This window comes from Penaeus japonicus, unplaced genomic scaffold (genome assembly GCF_977035675.1).
Source record: "Penaeus japonicus unplaced genomic scaffold, GWHDUDI00000001_assembly GWHDUDI00000006, whole genome shotgun sequence".
Classification (NCBI taxonomy): domain Eukaryota; kingdom Metazoa; phylum Arthropoda; class Malacostraca; order Decapoda; family Penaeidae; genus Penaeus; species Penaeus japonicus.
The window spans coordinates 11,564,086-11,571,585 of NW_028234408.1; the positions used below are offsets into that span (position 1 = coordinate 11,564,086).

Here is a 7,500-nt window from a genome sequence, read left to right on the forward strand (position 1 = left end):
CATGCATCTGTTGTGGCTTTGACTTAATACATCCCCAACAATATGCAAGGTAAAAGCACCGAGTGACTAACAATATTTTGTATAACGAGAGGCTGTCACACAGACACGAGACCTGAATGACACATTTATTGTTCGATTAAGATGTTCATTCCACACTTCTTCCCCCAAAATAGGAAATAAAAAAGATTTATGCCACTGACGTGCAGTCCCTCGGTCGTATACAACACGATTAAAAGGTAATCCTTCGTATTAATTGGCATGATAATGACGCGATATAAGGTTCATCCATCAAGTTCGAATGGAAAATATTTAGCAAGTGAAGGTCCGTATATACCAAACACTTTCAAGTACAAAGGATTTTCCATAAAAAAAATACTTGGTCATCATGAAGGCTGACCCGAATATATAAGATCGTTTATTTCAATATTTCATATCAAGTATAAGACAGGTATTTTTCAATCATATGCATAAATCTCTCTCTCTATCTATCTTATTTCTTTCTTCCCGTCATCTCTGTCTGTCATCTATCCCTCCCTCTGTCCTACTCTCCCTTTTTTTCTCTTCTTCCTTCCCTACTTCACTCGCTCTCTCTCCTTCCTCTTTCCCTCGAATGAAGTGTGAAAATCGTGAAGGAGACTTTTATATATGATCCTACCCATGAACTCGAGAAATCACAAAATTATATATGATGCCAGTTCTTGACTCAGAAACATTTTATAGAATAATGGAACATTTTCTATTTCTGCGTTAGTGATTTTTTTGCCTTTTTATTTTCATAGCATATTACAAAATTTAGAATATGATTATCTAAGTAGCGAGGATTTTATCATGATATTTATATGCTCCTTGACCTCCAAATGCGTCGAAAATATTACAATATATACGAAAACGAAAGGCAGCAAAAGGAATGTAACTGAAAACTGGTGTGTAGACCCACAGAAATGAGACATGCACATCAATTTGAATATGAGAAGGGTCAAGAGAAGGGGATGAACTTCGGTAAGCTGTTCATTCACTTTGAATAACTTGATTTATTCATAAACTTTCACGAGAACAATCATATATATATATATATATATATATATATATATATATATATATATATATACATATATATATACATATATATATACATATATATACATATATATATACATATATATATTTATATATATATATACATATATATATTTATATATATATATATATATATATTTATACATATATATATACATTGTGTATATACTGTATATACTGTAATCTAAGAATCTATATTCTATGATCTACACTTTTTCTAAAAGATTTTCTCTGATTATTACATGCATGACGACTCAAAAGATCTCTGGGAACTTAAGCGGCGACATTACTAGCTCTAGATTATCTGTGAGTGTTACTTAAATCTCACACTACAAACTGAAGTTTTGTGTGCATAGGTTATAATCAAACTGAAAATGTTATCTGAAAAGGGTGTTTACAAGGTCATAAGATCTCCCATCATCTATTTTGAAATAGAGGTAATGGGTATTGGGTGAAAGCTAAACCTTATTTGTAATATTGATAGAATAGGATATAGAATCAAAAAACACAAAATATCGAGTTTATATTTCATTTCTTTGGAATATATACTGTTAAGCCGTAATAGAAGATGCGTTTCTGTTCACTTTATAAAAAGAAACTGAAAAATGGGAAACTACAAGCTAATGCGACATAGTTGTTGTTAAAAGAAATATAAACTACGATTTTAACAATTTCTGAAGGTGTCGCGCCCTTAATCAGGATAAACTTTGTTTCTCCTCCTCTTGGCCCGTAAGGGGATCGAACCCTTGACCTCCGCGTTATTAGCACGGCGCTCTAACCAACTGAGCTAACAGGCCAGCAGTACGACCATTGTGCTTCTAGAACTATATTGTCAATCAGCAAGTGTTATTGAAAGTGGTTGAGAATCCATGATTGCAATCTAACAATTCATACGCCGCACACTGTAAAACGTATTTATATTATACATACAATTCTTTCTTTTCTTTAAAAAAAACAAAAAAAAAACAAAAAACATTTATGCCATTGACGTGCAGACCCTCGGCAATAAGATTAAATGGTGATCCTACGTATTAATTGGAATGATATTGACGCGATATAAGGTTCATCCATCAAGTTCAAATGGAAAATATTTAGCATATGAAGGATCATATATACACCGAATACTTTCAAGTACAAAGGATCATATTACATCATGGAGGCTGAGCCAAGTATATATGGTCGTGTATTTTAATATATCATATAAACGGTCATATCAAGTATAAGACTGGTATTATCCAAGCATATGCATAATGAATTAGCGAGCATATATCTCTCTCTCTCTTCTTCCTTTCAGTCATTTCGCTCTACCATCTTTCCCTCCGTCCGTCCTTCTCTCCCTCTTTCTTTCTTCCTCCCTCCCTCCTTCTCTCTATCTCTTTGTCTCCCCCCCTCACTCTCTCTCCTCTTTCTATCTCTCTCGCCCCCCCCCCTCTCTCTTTCCTCCCTCTTTCCCTCGAACGAAGTGTGAAAGTAGTGAAGGGACTTTTATATATGATCCAACCCTTAAACCTAAAGAATCACAAATTGATATTTTGTCACCTTTGTCAACAAATTATATTCAAGGGGCCCGTTTCTTAAGAATACTTACGCAGAAATGGTTTAACTATCAAAATAGAATGAGTAAAGGGAGTATTTTTCCTTCAATCTTATCTATCTTATTATCTTCCTTTAACGTCGCGATGAAGAACGGAACTTGTTTTCAAAAATATGATGCCAGTTCTTGAATCGAAATTTTTGGTGTCGCGCCCTTGGTCAAAATAAATTTTGCTTCTCCTCCTCTTGGTCCGTAAGGGGATCGAACCCTTGACCTCCGCGTTATTAGCACGGCGCTCTAACCAGCTGAGCTAACAGGCCAGCAATACGTCCGTTGTGCTTCTAGAACTATATTGTCAATCAATAAGTGTTAAAGAAAGTTCCTAAGATTCCATGATTGGAATCTAACAGCTTATACAAGTCACCCTGTAAAACGTATCTATATTACATATACAATCCTCTCTGATAACAGAAACGCACAACAGTTAATTCTTAAGATTAATTTTGAAAGCAATTAATGATATAGAGTTACGGTATGCGGTAAAAAAGGGTAAATTATTCTTTGATTCATCATTATGATATGAAGCACGGATTATGGCTACACTTATCTGGTACAGTCATAGTGCTTTAATTCATCGTTTCAGCTAATATATTTCCATTGCCTTCCTTTTTTTCATTGCTACACAAACAACTATGCGGTAAACTGTCAGTAATCACGTATAGTTATACAAGAAAATCACAATGTAGGGTTGATCTACAAACTAGGATGGGATCTTTCCCCTCTATATCCCTGAAGCCACTTTGTAGTCATTTTTGTGTAGTCTGTCACTATGTTAAATCAAATATTACACTCACGGAAAAAAAAGTTACAACGCGCATTGTTCAAGGAAGCCCCTACTGTACATGCATCTGTTGTGGCTTTGACTTAATACTTCCTTAACAATAGGCAAGGTAAAAGCACAGAGGGACTAACAATATTTTGTATAACGAGAGGCTGTCACACAGACACGAGACCTGAATGACACATTTATTGTTCGATTAAGATGTTCATTCAACACTTCTTCCCCCAAAATAGGAAATAAAAAAGATTTATGCCACTGACGTGCAGTCCCTCGGTCGTATACAACACGATTAAAAGGTAATCCTTCGTATTAATTGGCATGATAATGACGCGATATAAGGTTCATCCATCAAGTTCGAATGGAAAATATTTAGCAAGTGAAGGTCCGTATATACCAAACACTTTCAAGTACAAAGGATTTTCCATAAAAAAAATACTTGGTCCTCATGAAGGCTGGCCTGAGTATATGTGATCGTTTATTTCAATATTTCATATCTAGTATAAGACTGGTATTTTTCAATCATATGCATAAATCTCTCTCTCTATCTATCTCTCTTCTTCCTTCCCGTCATCTTTCTCTGTCATCTCTCCCTCTTTCTCTCTTCCCCCTTCCCTCCTTCTCTCTCTCTCTCTGCTATTTCCCTCGAATGAAGAGTGAAAATAGTGAAGGAGACTTTTATATATGATCCTACCCATGAACTCAAGAAATCACAAAATTATATATGATGCGAATTCCTGACTCGGAAACTTTTTTATATATATAGAATAATGGAACATTTCTATTTCTGCGTTTTTTTTTTTTATGGCGTATTACAAAATACAGAATATGATTATCTAAGCAGCGAGCATTTTATCATGATATTTATATGCTCCTGCACCTCCAAATGCGTCGAAAATATTACAATATATACGAAAACGAAAGGCAGCAAAAGGAATGTAACTGAAAACTGGTGTGTAGGCCCACAGAAATGAGACATGCACATCAATTTGAATAAGAGAAGGGTCAAGAGAAGGGGATGAACTTCGGTAAGCTGTTCATTCACTTTGAATAACTTGATTTATTCATAAACTTTCACGAGAACAATCATATTTATATATATATATATATATATATATATATATATATATATATATATATATATACATATATATACATATATATATAGATATATATATATATATATATATATATATATATATATATATATATATATATATATATATATATATATACATTGTGTATATACTGTATATACTGTAATCTAAGAATCTATATTCTATGATCTACACTTTTTCTAAAAGATTTTTTCTGATTATTACATGCATGACGACTCAAAAGATCTCTGGGAACTTAAGCGGCGACATTACTAGCTCTAGATTATCTATGAGTGTTACATAAATCTCACACTAAAAACTGAAGCTTTGTGTGCATAGGTTATAATCAAACTGAAAATGTTATCTGAAAAGGGTGTTTACAAGGTCATAAGATCTCCCATCATCTATTTTGAAATAGAGGTAATGGGTATTGGGTGAAAGCTAAACCTTATTTGTAATATTGATAGAATATGATATAGAATAAAAAAAAAAAAAAAAAAAAACGAAATATCGACTTTATATTTCAATTCATTGGAATTGGGCATTGGGTGAAAGATAAACCTTATTTGTAATATTGATAGAATAGGATATAGAATAAAAAAACACAAAATATCGAGTTTATATTTCATTTCTTTGGAATATATACTGTTAAGCCGTAATAGAAGATGCGTTTCTGTTCACTTTATAAAAAGAAACTGAAAAATGGGAAACTACAAGCTAATGCGACATAGTTGTTGTTAAAAGAAATATAAACTACGATTTTAACAATTTCTGAAGGTGTCGCGCCCTTAGTCAGAATAAACTTTGTTTCTCCTCCTCTTGGCCCGTAAGGGGATCGAACCCTTGACCTCCGCGTTATTAGCACGGCGCTCTAACCAACTGAGCTAACAGGCCAACGACACGACTGATGACCTTTTAGAACTATATTGTCAATCAGCAAGTGTTATTGAAAGTGGTTGAGAATCCATGATTGCAATCTAACAATTCATACGCCGCACACTGTAAAACGTATCTATATTGCACATGCAATCCTCTCTGATCAGACAAACATACAACAGTTCATTCTTAAAATTAACTTTGAAGGTAATTAATAATCTAGAGTTACCGTATACGGTAAAGAAAGGTAAATTGATCTATGCTTCATCACTATGATATAATGCACGGATCATCGCTGCACTTGACTGGTACAGTCGCGCAACTTAAATTCATCGTTTCATATAATATATTTGCATTTCCTTCCTATTTTTTTTTTCTTTGCTACACAAATAACTATGTGGTTCACTTTATCAAAAGAAACTGAAAAATAGGAAACTACAATGTAATACGACACATCTGTTGTTAAAAGACATAAACTACGATTTTAACAATTTCTGAAGGTGTCGCGCCCTTGGTCAAAATAAACTTTGCTTCTCCTCCCCTTGGCCCGTAAGGGGATCGAACCCTTGACCTCCGCGTTATTAGCACGGCGCTCTAACCAACTGAGCTAACAGGCCAGCAGTACGACCGTTGTGCTTCTAGAACTATATTGTCAATCAGCAAGTGTTATTGAAAGTGACTGAGATTCCATGATTGCAATCTAACAGTTTATGCGCCACACACTGTAAAACGTATCTATATTGCACATACAATCCTCTCTGATCAGACAAACACACAACAGTTCATTCTTGAGATTAACTTTGAAAGTAATTAATAATCTAGAGTTACCGTATACGGTAAAGAAAGGTAAATTGTTCTCTGCTTCATCACTATGATATAAAGCACTGATCATAGCTGCACTTGACTGGTACAGTCGCGCAACTTCAGTTCATCGTTTCATATAATATATCTGCATTGACTGCCTATATTTTTCTTTGCGACTTAAACAACTATGCGGTGAACCTGTCACTGATCGTATATAGCTAACAAGAAAATCGCAATGTAGGATTAATCTATAACTGTGATGTGATTTTTCCCTTTAATATCCCTGAACCCACTCTGTAGGCAATTATTGTGTAGTATGTAACTATGTTGAACCAAATATTATACCCACGGAAACAAACAAACACAAATTCAAACGCTCATTGTTCAAGGAAGCCCTTATTATAAGTGCATTTACTGTGGCTTTGGCATAATACATCCCCAACAATATGCAATGTAAAAGCACCGAGTAACTAACAAAATTTTGTATAACAAGAGGCTGTCATATAGACATGAGATCCGAATGACATGTTTATTGTTCGATCAACATGTTCTTTCCACACTTCTTCCCTTTAAAATAGGAAATGAAAAACCGTTTATGACATTCACGTGCAGTCCCTCGGTGATACACAAGAGGATTAAAAAGGTAATCCTGCGTATTAATTAGAAGAATAATAACACGAAATGAGGTTCATCCCTCAAGTTCAAATGGAAAATATTTAGCATATGAAGGATTATATATACACTGAATACTTTCAAGTACAAAGAACTTTCCATTAAAATAAAATGCTAGGTCATCATGGAGACTGAGCCGAGTATATATGCTCGTGTATTTTAATATATCATATAAACGGTCATATCAAGTATAAGACTGGTATTTTCCAAACATATGCATGATGAATTAGCATGCATAAATCTTTCCCCCCCTCTCTCTTTCTCCTCCCTCTTTCCCTCGAACAAAGAGTGAAAATAGTGAAAGAGACATATATATATATATATATATATATATATATATATATATATATATATACATATATATGTATATATATATATATATTATATATACATATATATACATATATATACATATATACATATACATATATATACATATATATACATATATATAGATACCTATATATACATATATATATATACATAGACATACATACATATATATATATATATATATATATATATATATATATATATATATATATATATATATATATATAAGATCCTACCCTTGAATTCCAAAAATCACAAATTGATATTTT

At 33.3% G+C, this 7,500-nt stretch overlaps 4 non-coding genes across 4 annotated transcripts; all 4 read right to left on the bottom strand.

Annotated features, from left to right (window-relative positions):
• Positions 1 to 1,800: 1,800 nt before the first annotated feature.
• TRNAI-AAU (transfer RNA isoleucine (anticodon AAU)) lies at positions 1,801 to 1,874 on the bottom strand. The gene has a single exon. It is a non-coding gene; the product is annotated as a tRNA-Ile (tRNA).
• Positions 1,875 to 2,857: 983 nt separating this feature from the next.
• TRNAI-AAU (transfer RNA isoleucine (anticodon AAU)) lies at positions 2,858 to 2,931 on the bottom strand. Its single transcript has one exon. It is a non-coding gene; the product is annotated as a tRNA-Ile (tRNA).
• A 2,435-nt stretch (positions 2,932 to 5,366) lies between these two features.
• Positions 5,367 to 5,440, bottom strand: TRNAI-AAU (transfer RNA isoleucine (anticodon AAU)). The gene has a single exon. It is a non-coding gene; the product is annotated as a tRNA-Ile (tRNA).
• A 525-nt stretch (positions 5,441 to 5,965) lies between these two features.
• Positions 5,966 to 6,039, bottom strand: TRNAI-AAU (transfer RNA isoleucine (anticodon AAU)). The gene has a single exon. It is a non-coding gene; the product is annotated as a tRNA-Ile (tRNA).
• Positions 6,040 to 7,500: the final 1,461 nt, after the last annotated feature.